The sequence below is a fragment of the Parasteatoda tepidariorum genome, chromosome 10 (genome assembly GCF_982258835.1).
Source record: "Parasteatoda tepidariorum strain Cologne lab strain chromosome 10, Ptep-v5.0, whole genome shotgun sequence".
In the NCBI taxonomy this organism is placed as follows: domain Eukaryota; kingdom Metazoa; phylum Arthropoda; class Arachnida; order Araneae; family Theridiidae; genus Parasteatoda; species Parasteatoda tepidariorum.
Window position 1 is genome coordinate 6,053,541 of NC_141764.1, and position 13,299 is coordinate 6,066,839.

A 13,299-nucleotide genomic window follows, 5' to 3' on the forward strand; every position below is an offset into this window, starting at 1 on the left:
AATCTTAGTCTTAGATAAGTTTATCACTTAACCAAAGTGAAAATAGTAATAATAATAATATACTTACGGAGCACCAACTAAAAGTTTGCTGACTTTCAATACAAATCTCTCAAAAGACGTTTGAACAGGTCGGTTAAAAAGACACCAAATAAATAAAAACGGATCAAACTACTACAGCGCCATCTTCCTTAGAGTCTGAACTAAGTCCTCCGTCTTTAAAAAAAATTTTATTTGCAATTTAAAATAGAGAAAATTAAATAAAACTAAAATGGGTAGACTCGCCCCTGGATGGGTAGACTCGCCCCGGTTTACGGTATATATATATATATATATATATATATATATATATATATATATATATATATATATATATATATATATATATATATATATATATATATATATATAAATTGCAGAATGAAGCTTACAGAATAAAAGTGCAAAATATGTACGCATTTTATGGAGTAATAGAAGTTTGAATTAAATATTTTAATTAAAGAAAATTTATAACGTTTAAACAGAAACAAAATTAAAATAAATTTTTTAATGCGATCAGAAGATCCAGCTGGTTGCTTGCAGACTGCTCACCCCTTAATGACCTTTTTTTCAAATGGGTATAATGTGTGACCTTATTTTATAACTATTTTAATTAGACTAAAACGTAATTTTACTAATTGTTATACATTCAGTTAGAAACAAATATTTTCCTGATTTATAAAATGTTCAAGGTAAGTGTAGTTTGAAGATTGAGTTTGCAATTATTGAATCGATCTTTTGAAAGTATTTGCAAACGTATATTTTTTAGTTTAGTTTATGAAACTGAAGCAAATTTATTGAGATATTTGACCTTTCAATACTTTTCGGACATTTTATAGATGCTAATAACAATAACATTAGTATTAATAATAGGAGGAAAAAAAACAAGTTAAATAGTGACTATAGATCTTAATTACTTAATAATCATAATTGAAGCGATGAATGCTAAAAGGGGGTATGTTACATTTCTGCACTTTCGAGAAAAACCAAAAAAAAAAGAAGAAAAAAAAGCTGTAAATTGTGGATAGATTGTTTTAATTGCTTCTAAATTGTTGGATTCTCTTCTTTAGGTAGTCTAGAAAATTACTCGTTTTTTTATAATCAGTGATTGATAATGCAAAACAAAAAACTTATTTTTGCAAAAATGTTACATAATCCCTTGTGACATTAAGCACTTCAATTGTAATTAGCGATGCATATATTGAATAAAAAAATAAAGGGAGTGACCTTTGATCCATGTAATTTGTGGAGGAGGGAATCATGGGCAGAACAACGAAATGAATAAGATGAGCCGACTAAAACTGTAGCATTTTCCGGTTCAATGAGCCACTTGGGTGGAGCTGTGAAAGAAAAACGTATATCAACAGAAGAGAAAGGGTCGTCCTAATAGCAGAAAAATGTTTTGGGTCCCTATAACATGGCATGCTGTTTAAAATCTAACTAAAAACACTTCACATACATAAAATAAAGATATGCAATAATTTTAAGATATGCAACATTGTCAAGATATGCAATAATTTAAATAAACTTAAACAAATTTTCATTACCCCCAAAAACTCATTGCACATAAAATTAAGCATTTTTAAACTATGCATATTTTTTCCCCTCTTTTTAAAAATTGAGATATAAACCAGTTGCAATCCTCATACAATAAAATAATTTTAAAAGCCAAGAAGCTGATGAAAACAATTAAAAAAACATAGGGGTATAACAGATAAAAAATTCAAAAAGGTAGGGATTATTTCACCAAACAATTAAAGTCAATTGTTAAAATACCTTTCAGTGCACATCAGACATAACCAGTTTAAAAATTGCTGTCCCATAGTGTTCTGTAATTCTAAACTCTTTCAATTATTACTTTATTTAACTAATTATAAATACTAAAAAGAAATGGTGGTGGTCAAGCCTATTTAGAGACATTATGACTTAGAGAGTTGAGTACTCTTGAGTACGTTGAGTGAGTTCAAGTTTTTTTGGTGATAAACTATTCAAGTAATTGGTGTTTGCATGATAATCAATTATTTTGTAGAAAACTTTTTGCATAAGAATATATTTGTTTTAGAAAACATAAAATGGAACATTGTTTATTGTTCGTTTTTTTAAGACACATCTTTACTCTTAAATCTATAATTTTCCTTTATGTTTTGTTAGATTTTTTTTATACCTATTATTGTATTAGTATGAAATGGAAAAAATGCAATGTGATATAAAGCCATATTTGCAGTAATTTGCTTCATGATTAATTACAAAGAACAAAAAAAGGTTATTAATCTTACTATATATAAAATTCTAATGATGGTGTCGCAGTTTTCCATTGTTGTCGGTGCATTTTTATTGGCCAGAAAATCACGTGGTAGGATCCAGTTTTCCCTCATTCATTTCCATATTGTCTTGGTTGTCATCAGCAATAGTCGTAAAGGTATTGTTTTTCTTTAAATATTTTGTATCCCTAATTTAAACTTATTTTCCAGTACTGCTACTATTAGCGAGAATATTAAATTATGGTTGTGAACTCATCAGATTTGTTTGAACAATATAATGCTATAAGAATATAAATGTTATTTTAAAAAATGATTACTTCGAAAAATCGCTTCCTTTCACCAACAGATCTAATATTTGGGTAAAGTAATATTTAGACGTGGGAAGTAGAGGCACAAGAGTAAGTAAACAGAATTCCTTTTAGTACATATATGTTAAAGGAATAATTTTAACTTTAATAGAAAAATTGTTTTCTGCCAAGAAAAGACAATTATTGCGAAGCAATATTGCAAAGCAATAATCGGGGTTGGTGAGCGGCAGCGAACAGGGGGCTTAGCCCCCTAGTAAGTTCATAACATTCTTAGTCATTCATAACAAAATAGTGAATTTTTTTTATAGAAAGTACTTTCATTTATACGTTATGGGCAGTTTAATTTAATATAAAATTATTTATATATAACCACTATTACGATATCATTTGTTTAAACTTAGTTAATATATTCATGGTTTCTTTCTACTAATTTTTTGCAGTTTTATTTTTAAATAGTTAGACATCTGCTACTTCCCCAGCCTAGCGTTTCATATCTTTTTTTTCTCATAGTTTCACAGTTTTTTACTTACAAAAATAAGTAAATAAAGAGAAAGTTTTCAGAAACAGCATTTGTTTTACCGTCATAAAGCGTAGAAAATAAAGTAGTAATAAACATTTTATAGAAATATTTGAACTTGTAATTTTTTAAAACAATTATCCACATTATGTAAGCAAGCAAGTTATAGTAATTTTCGAACATGAAAGCAATGCTCAAAGTATATTAATTATTATAGTTTTTATATTTCTACAAAGAAAAAAAAATGACAATTAAATTTTTTTCAACAAGTTCTTTTAAGAAAGATTAGGAAATTGTTACACAAGATTCTAGCTTGCGATTTTTACAGACAAAAAATATTCTTAATATTCAAATTTTTGGATTTGTGCCTATTTAAATGCTAAATATAAAACTATAAATTAATTACAAAAAATTATAACTGCGCTAAAGATATCATTAATATAGACTGAAAATATAAGCAAAATATATTTAAGGAGTTAAACTTCAATGCAGTTTTTAAGATTGTATTTTATAACTCTTAACACCAACTATACATTAATATTTATTGTTACAACATTCATACAATCTCTTGTTTGCATGTAAATTACCCTATTAAAATTATTCAATTGGATCAAATTGTTTTTAAAATAAATTAAGTAGTAACAAGTTATATTCTTTAGTAACAGAATAAAAAATTTTATTTGTGGTTCTCATGAATTAATAAATAGTTATATTTAATTATGAGTTTCTTAGTTAGTATGTTAAATATTATTTTAATTTTGAGCTATAAAGTCTTAAAAATACTTTGCTAGCAAAAGCATGAATAAAAAAAACATACAACTGGATAAATTAAAAATAAAAGCAGGAGACAATTTATGGAACATCAGAGAGTTGTTGATTTTTGTTTTTGATGAGAATAGTTTTTGTTTTGAATTCAATCTTCATAAGGTTGTCAAATAAATGTGCTTTTTTATAAAAAAAGAACTGTTTTTTTAATATAGTTCTAATTCATTACATCAATATTTAATTTTAAAACAAAAATCCAGCTTATAGGAACATTATTGCTTATTTTAAATCAAAAGTAAAAAATGCTGATTTTATATAAATGTGTTAATTCCATATTTATTCTTGGATTACAAAATATAATTAAATAAATTAAAAAGTACCTTTCACTATCAACTCTGCTGTGTATTTATCAAAGTGCTGTTGTTGGTTGGTTGCGATGCAAGTGTAATTGCCTGAGTGATTTGTCTTCACGCTTTTTATAGTCAGTGCTGAAAATTCTTCGTCTATTCTGAATTTAAACTCGTCATTTTCAGAGAGCGGTTCTCCGTCCTTCTGCCAAGAATAAGATATTATATTTGAACTCGATTTGGCTGTACAGGACACTGAAGTCTTATCCCCGATTTAAATACCTTCTTCAAAATGAAACTTCTAGATTACCACCGATGAAGCTAAATAAATAAAAAAAAGTAGCTTATTCTTCTAAAAAATGGAATAATAATTCTTAACTGGAATTATAAGCAGATGAAAGCAACTTCTAAAACAAATGGAACAATAATTCTTAATTAGATGAATTGCACTTCACAACAACATTTATTCATAGTAACTTATACTTCTAAAAAAAGGAACAATAATTCTTAACTGGAATCATAATGAGATAAATTGAGCTTCACAACTGCATTTATTCACAGTAACTTAAAGTTATCATTTTGTATGTTTTTAAAAATTATTATGTTATCACTACCCACGCTAACTTACACTACATTACAAATTAATAAATAAAAATTAAAAAACACTCAGCAAAAAGAATCAATGTTATTTTTCGATTCGTATTATGAGTTTGACAATATCATGATTTTAAGAGAAATAAAATCAGCAAATTACGAACATTTTCAACATTCAAAAATGATCAAATGAAGTTACCTTGCATTGAGAAAATCATCGACAATAAAATCAAAGTTTTCGAAAGATTTCGTCGTCGGAGCACACATCATCAGCTAGCATCTCTAAAGCTTCTAACTTTACGTAATTAGGTAAACAAACGTTATGTTATTTGATGAATTTTGAGTTTCGTAGACTCCGACAGTATTTTTACTTATAAGCGGAATACACTCATATAATGAAGGGAATTGCCGTGAGAATTCCCCCTAAGCGTTGCCACTCAATGTGTTACGGTAAATGAGCTCCACATATTGACAAAATAAAGAACTATTAGACATTTCACGAAGCACAACATTCAAAATATTCAAGTCATAACATGCTAAAGAGGTACTGTGCAATGACATTTTGTATTTTGCGATTATTTGTAATAAAAAAAATAATCCAGAATTTAGAACAGTTGGTCGTCTTACCAATGACCTTAATATGAATATTTTCGATTAGCTTTAATATTTGATTATCAGCCTGACACTCATAATGTCCGATATGTTCGACTCCGACTGAGGGGATGAGTAAGACGCTCTCATTCCACATTGATGTGTCCACAGACTCCTTCACATCTTCAGACACATCTAAACATAAACGAAAAGTAATAATTATGAATATAATCTATTAATTTTTTGAAGGGTGACTATTTTCTACGCTAACATAATATAAAAATTCATTTAAATAAATTGTGCTACTACAGTCAAACTAAGATAATTTCGACAACAATATTGTTTTATTTCTAAGAAAATTTCCTGCTCCTCGAAAAGTTAAAAAACATATTAGACATTTCTTCGTATTATGAATTTCAAACTGTTTCTACAGGTTCCGTAACTCTCAAAGCGTCTTAATAGCATGCAGGGTCTCCGGGCATGTTATAATATGACATACTGTTTAAAATCGAACTAACAAATTACATATATATATAAAATGAGGCATTTTTAAGTTATGCAATAATTTTAATAAATTTAAACATATTTTGATTACCCCAAAAGTTCAATGTATATAAAATAAAGCATTTTTAAACTATGCATAAATAAAAAAAAATTGAGATGGTAACTAGTTTCAATCTGCGAATAATAAAATAATTTTGAAAACTATGGAAGCTAATTAAAATTACTAAATTGAAAAAGCATAAAGGTATAACAAATGAAGATATGAATTATTTGTCAAACTGAAATTAGTTATTAAAACATCTTTCAATGCACGGCAGACATAACCAGCTGAAAGTTGCTCTCCCATATTTCTGCGTAATTCTAAATTCTTTCAATTATTACTTTATTTGACGAAAGTTAAATACTAAAAAGAGTTGGTGGTGGTCAAGCATTTTTAGAGACATTATGACTTAGCATAAATCTTACTCCCATTAATTTATTATATACAGATATTTTTTCAAGGACACAATGATATGTTAACATTTGCCGGAAGTCAGAGTCTAGCACCTAAACACTTCATAGCAATATCGAAAAATAGACTTCGGGTGCTTTTTTAAGTTTTCCTGGTGATAAACTATTCAAATTATTGATCGTGTTATGATATTCAACCACTATTTGTAGAAAGAAAAACGAATTGCACATTTTATATAATAGAATAGATTTTTTTTATTAAATATATAAGGCAACGTATATCCTTAGTATTTTTAAAATACAATTTATGAAGATTCTCAAGGGACACCGATGGGTGTGTCCATGCCTAAAGACTGTACTAGGCAGCTTTTACTTCTCAGGCAAAGAGACACCCATTGATCTGAACGTTGGTTGGCTTCATTGAGGATCAATCCCCAATTCATCCCAATAGCCTTAGTCGCTATCCAATCGTAGCTCATTGACTAGAATAATTATGTATGCAGTCATTAAATCAGTAATATCATCATAGTTGTCCAGACAGTCCAATGTGGGCCAATGCCTTCCTCTGAAGATTTCTCCATAACGACTTCCGATTTATCTTTGATCTCCAATTCTTTTCGTTAATTAAAAGAAAATCAAACTCTAACGAGTCAGCCCATTTCATCCACGGCCTTCCCCGCTTTTTTGTTGCAGTTGGACTAAAAAGCAGTATCTTTTTTACTGTATTGTCATCACTCATTCGAATCACGTGGGCCATTCTATTCATTCTATCTATTTTTATGTATTAATTAATATCGGGTTGTTCATAGATCTTGTACAGTTCAAAGTTAAATCATCTCCAGTTATTAATTTCATTTACACCAACTCCGCAAAATCTTTCTCTCAAATATTGCAGTACAATTTTCCTCCGGTTTTGTCATTGTCTAAGCTTCAGAGACAAGAGTTTTTAAGATTAAAAACTTTGTTTTTCTAGAAAGAAACCTAGATTTAATAAATTTTCTCAGCTTATAGACAGCCCTATTTGCCAGATAGATTCATTTTTTTATTTATTTCAGGAGTCATTCTGTTGTCAATGTTAATAATTGATCCTAAGTAAGTAAAACTCCTTACTGTTTCAAATCTATAAGAATCTATTTCAAGATAGGGGTCTGGGACTCTGAGAATAACATGTATTTTGTTTTGTCTACATTTATGACTAAGCCCATTTGTCCTGCAGCCACCTCAGGGGCCAAAATCAGTAATATATTGGTGGAAAAAAAAGTAACGTACTATAAAAAATTAACAACGAAAGAAGCTTTTGAATTACACACATTGATTTGGTAAAGTTTTCGAAATTTCCTTCAGCAAAATGGGAATTTCCTTTTTCCACCAGGGACGTGTTAATAGTAAGCAGGGTCCCCGGGTATGCTCCCCTATATCCTGTCATACTTTTTAAAATCGAACTAAAAAACTTGAAATACTTAGAATAAAGCATTTTAAGGATACGCAATAATTTTAACAAACTTAAACATATTTTTATTACCCCCAAAACTCAATGTACAGTCCGCAAAAAAAAAAAGATATCACCCTGAATAACTTTCGTTCTAATGATCCGATTTTCACGAACTAAGTGTCAATCTTAATGGTTCCTGGGGGTAACCTCAAATATGCTAATTAATTAGTGCTAACTATTTATTAAGTTACGAAATCTGACACAAAAACGTACTTTCTCTGAATAAACATATATTTTTGTTACATATTTGGAATCTAGACATTTGAATTAGGGGGGGTAGACAAAATTTTAAAACAATTGGGTCGTAAATTGGGTTGCAATAAAGGTTTATATATTTGGCGATAGTCCAGAAAACAGCCAAAAAAAGTCGCCTGCGCAAATAAATATTTTAAGATAACCCATTGACTGATTCAAAAGAGAAACGCTTAATTTTACTAGGTTGCTAGGCAACCAATTTCTGACTGTAAAAAAATTGAAATAATGTTTTGTGATTGCTCTGAGAGGTTTAATTAATAGTTAATAGAAAACATCTCGAAGTTTCTTGGCAATAGACAATTTTTAAGTTCATTTATGTCCAAAAAGCAAAAAAAAAAAAAAAATTATTTTCCTTTGAAAAGAATATTTGAATCGATTTATAAGTTTTTAGAATTTAAATATATGAACTTTTTATCTGATATTATTTAGATTATGCTATTTTTGCTATGTTTATTCGAGGATTTCATACTAAAATCAAATTAACATAACTTATACAAAATTTTAGCTATATACAAAATTAGCTATATGCAAAATTTTAGGGATAATGATTTTTACAGCTTTAATCGAGTCTTCTAGGCATGAAAGTTTGAAGAAAAAAAAAGTGCTTGAAAAATAAAATGTAGATTGTACAGTAATTCTAATGCACATTCACAACGTTTTCTATAATTTACGATATTTCTTTTTTCTGTAACTCAATGAATTGCTGAATGTTTAGTGAAATTTTAAAAACATTGAAATATTTTATGTTTAAGAATAAGATATTGAAATAATATGTTGCATATTGTATGATTCATTGTTTAAAAAATTGCTTAATTTTGCTAGATATTTACGTTACATGGTTTTCTTTGGATAAAGATGATTAGCAAATAGCATCCACATGTTTCGATACATTCTGAAACTTACGTTCGCAAATTCACCATAAAATGTCGCACACACATATTCTTCAATTACGATCGGCTACATTTACCTCCAAATACTGCTACTATGATTATTTTCGTTTTCTTATATAGATCTGATACTCTCTTTTTAAACAGAGCTCGTAAGATCCTTAAGTTACTGAAATGGGGGCACAAAAACGTAAAAGATAAAATATTTAATTTCAATAACTCATAATATCTTCCACGTTAACTGTGGTTATATGTTGTAATTCCAAGAAAAATCTTGTTTTTAGACATTTGTGTGGCCTATGGATTCCTAACGAGCATCAAACATTCTCAAAATTAAGTGTTCATTCACTGGAAAATTTAGTGTTTATTCAATTTAAGAACTGTTCCTTCACTTGGTTATCTTACTGCTTATTATTTAAACCACCAAAAGCTTAAAACAATATTATGTAAGTTATCTAAATTTTTTTACATAATTTGCATTTAATAACAAATATGTCGACATGCATTTAAAATAACAAATACGTCATTTAGCTAAAATTACAAATTTTGAAATTTTTATGATTTTTTTTAAAGACAAGCTAAGTTTAAGTATTCCATCACTGGTTAGTTTACCCTATAAGATTTTGAGAAATTTGCGATGTTGTGAGAGATGCTTAAAAATGTTGACTACGTATTTTTATCAATATTTATAAAATATATATTCAAGAAATTGATGAATATTTTATTCCAAATTTATTCATTCGTATGTATATTATTGAAATTTTATCAGTTATTGAGAAAAAAAAACTAAAAAATAAAAAATAATCACATTAAAGAAGCACAATCTGTTGTATAATCATATTCTATCAGAAGCATGCTTTTATAAAACTCCACATTCTCTGAATAAAATGTATTTTATTCAATAAAATGTTTTATTCAAATTTCTTTACTAAATTGCAAATAGAATTTTAGACGACTAAAAAAGAAACATCGTATTTTATAGCTTAAAAAAATAAAAATGAAAAGATAAGCAAACGATTATTAGCGAAAAAAATATGAATGAAATTTTATGCTAAGCGCGCGAAGTCAAGCTCCTCGCAAGGTTATCAGATTTTAATATTAATCGCCCCATTTAATCATTTCTTCATTGTCGCCAAATTATTTTTTTAAAAATAATTAATTTTAATTTTTCTCAGCTTATAATAAATAAAAACAGTAGAAACTTTAGATTTTTCAATTGAAAAATATGTAGATTAATATGGTATAAAAAAAATTATACCTTATAATTCAAATATTTTTCATCCTTAATTTAATTAAATAATAAAAAATAATTAACAATTATTAAAAATTATTTTTTTCGTAAAATTATCTTTGGGTAAATGAGTTTTATGACTGGGTGAAATTTTCTTCGAATTGAGTTATTAGTTTTTAAAATACGACTAAAAACGTAAAAAGTTAAATTAACATTAAGGGGTACGAACTTTGGATCCCTCTCCTGACCAAACTATGGGGACCATATTTCCCAGATTGCGGCTACCCCCTATATTTTGAAGGTTAAGAATCCAAATATGTAAGAAAAAATATATGTTTATTCAGAGAAAGTACGTTTTTGTGTCTGATTTCGCAACTTAATTAATAGTTAGCACTAATTAATTAGCATATTTGAGGTCACCCCCAAGAACTATTAAGATTAACACTTAGTTCGTGAAAATCCGATCATTAGAACGAAAGTTATTCAGGGTGATATCTTTTTTTTTGCGGACTGTACATAAAATAAAGTATTTTTAAATCATGCATAATAGGTCATTTTTAAGACTTACATTTTGTCCAAGTGACGCTTGGCTTGGGATGCCCAGATGCTTCACATCTCAGAATAACTCGGTCACCCACATGAGTTGTCACATTCAGGGGTTTTTGCAACCATTCGAGGGGACCTGATGACAAAGAGAGATCATTTAATAATTCGTAGATTAACTTGACTTGAAGATCATAGTTTACCCATCTAATATGTTTCGAGAGCAATTATGTACTCAGCTATTAAAAGACGTTATACCACGAGCAAAACTTTAGATGACAAATTCTATTTCACCTCCATGGGAATTTTCAAGATTAGAATAAAAAAAATAAGTGTAGGTAAAAATCGAGTAGGCGAAGAAGTCTTAAATGCAGAAAAGTAAATTTTTAATATGCATACACACATTATGGCCGAATAACTTCGCCACTGCTGAATCTATATTATAAGCAAGTACATTCTAGTATATATTAAAGGCAAGTATATATTATAAGCAAGTATCTAATATCAGCGAATATATGCAAGTATATATTATAAGCCCATAGATTATTTTGGAGGATCCGCAGATGATGTTTGATTTTCTGTCGGTGAACGGTCTCCTGGACGTGATCTAGCCTTGTTCCAGCCCAAGAGGAATACGTACCACCACAACCTCCTCCTCCACCACCATATATTATAAGCAAGCATATATTATAAGTATACAAGTATATATTATAAGCAAGTATATGCAAGTATATAATATAAGCAAGTATATATTATAAGCATTTATATATTATAAGCAAGTATATTCTGGTATATATTATAAGCAAGTATATATTATAGGCAAGTATCTAATATCAGCGAATATATGCAAGTATATAATATCAGCGAGTATATGCAAGAATATATTATAAGCCAGCATATATTATAAGCGCATAGATTATTTTGGAGGATCCGCAGATGGTGTTTGATTTTCTGTCGGTGAACGGTCTCCTGGACGTGGTCTAGCCTTGTTCCGGCCCAAGAGGAATACGTACCACCACCACCACCATGTATTATAAGCAAGTATATATTACAAGTATATGCAAGTATATATTATAAGCAAGTAGATATTTTAGGCAAATATACGCAAGTATATATTATAAGCAAGTATATGCATGTATATATTATATGCAAGTATATAATATAAGCGAGTATTTGCAAGTATATAATATCAGCGAGAATATGCAAGTATATAATAAGCAAATTTCTGCAATATATATATTAGCAAGTATATATTATAAGCAAGTATATTCTAGTATATATTATAAGCAGGTATATTCTAGTATATATTATAAGCAAGTATATATTATAAGCAAGTATATATTATAAGCAAGTATATATTATAAGCAAGTATCTAATATCAGCGAATATATGCAAGTATATAAAATAAGCCAGTATATATTATAAGCCCATAGATTATTTTAGAGGATCCGCAGATGGTGTTTGATTTTCTGTCGGAGAACGGTCTCCTGGACGTGGTGTAGCCTTGTTCCGGCCAAAGAGGAATACGTACCACCACCACAATATATTATAAGCAAGTATATGCAAGAATATATTATAAGCAAGTATATGCAAGTATATATTATAAGCAAGTATATGAAAGTATATAATATAAGCAAGTATATATTATAAGCATTTATATATTATAAGCAAGTATATTCTGGTATATATTATAAGCAAGTATATTCTGGTATATATTATAAGCAAGTATATATTATAGGCAAGTATCTAATATCAGCGAATATATGCAAGTATATAATATCAGCGAGTATATGCAAGAATATATTATAAGCCAGTATATATTATAAGCGCATAGATTATTTTGGAGGATCCGCAGATGGTGTTTGATTTTCTGTCGGTGAACTGTCTCCTGGACATGGTCTAGCCTTGTTCCGGCCCAAGAGGAATACGTACCACCACCACCATGTATTATAAGCAAGTATATATTACAAGTATATGCAAGTATATATTATAAGCAAGTAGATATTTTAGGCAAATATACGCAAGTATTTATTATAAGCAAGTTTATGCATGTATATATTATATGCAAGTATATAATATAAGCGAGTATTTGCAAGTATATAATATCAGCGAGTATATGCAAGTATATAATAAGCTAATTTCTGCAATATATATATTAGCAAGTATATATTATAAGCAAGTATATTCTAGTATATATTATAAGCAAGTATATTTTATAAGCAAGTATCTAATATCAGCGAATATATGCAAGTATATAATATAAGCCAGTATATATTATAAGCCCATAGATCATTTTGGAGGATCCGCAGATGGTGTTTGATTTTCTGTCGGTGAACGGTCTGCTGGACGTGATCTAGCCTTGTTCCGGCCCTAGAGGAATACGTACCACCACCACCACCTCCACCTCCATACATTATAAGCAAGTATATGCAAGTATATATTATAAGTATATGCAAGTATATATTATAAGCAAGTATATGCAAGTACATATTACAAGCAAGTATATGAAAGTATATAT

At 28.6% G+C, this 13,299-nt stretch overlaps 1 protein-coding gene and 1 long non-coding RNA gene across 3 annotated transcripts in view; both read right to left on the reverse strand.

The window, feature by feature from the left end:
• The window catches only part of LOC147802107 (hemolin-like), a 113,903-nt gene that overhangs the window by 66,446 nt on the left and 34,158 nt on the right, over positions 1-13,299 (reverse strand). The window lies entirely within an intron of this gene.
• Positions 1,277-11,209, reverse strand: LOC147802108 (uncharacterized). The gene is made up of 4 exons (XR_015429922.1): positions 10,807-11,209; positions 5,456-5,614; positions 4,268-4,555; positions 1,277-1,376 (listed from the first exon to the last, which is right to left on the reverse strand). It is a non-coding gene; the product is annotated as an uncharacterized LOC147802108 (long non-coding RNA).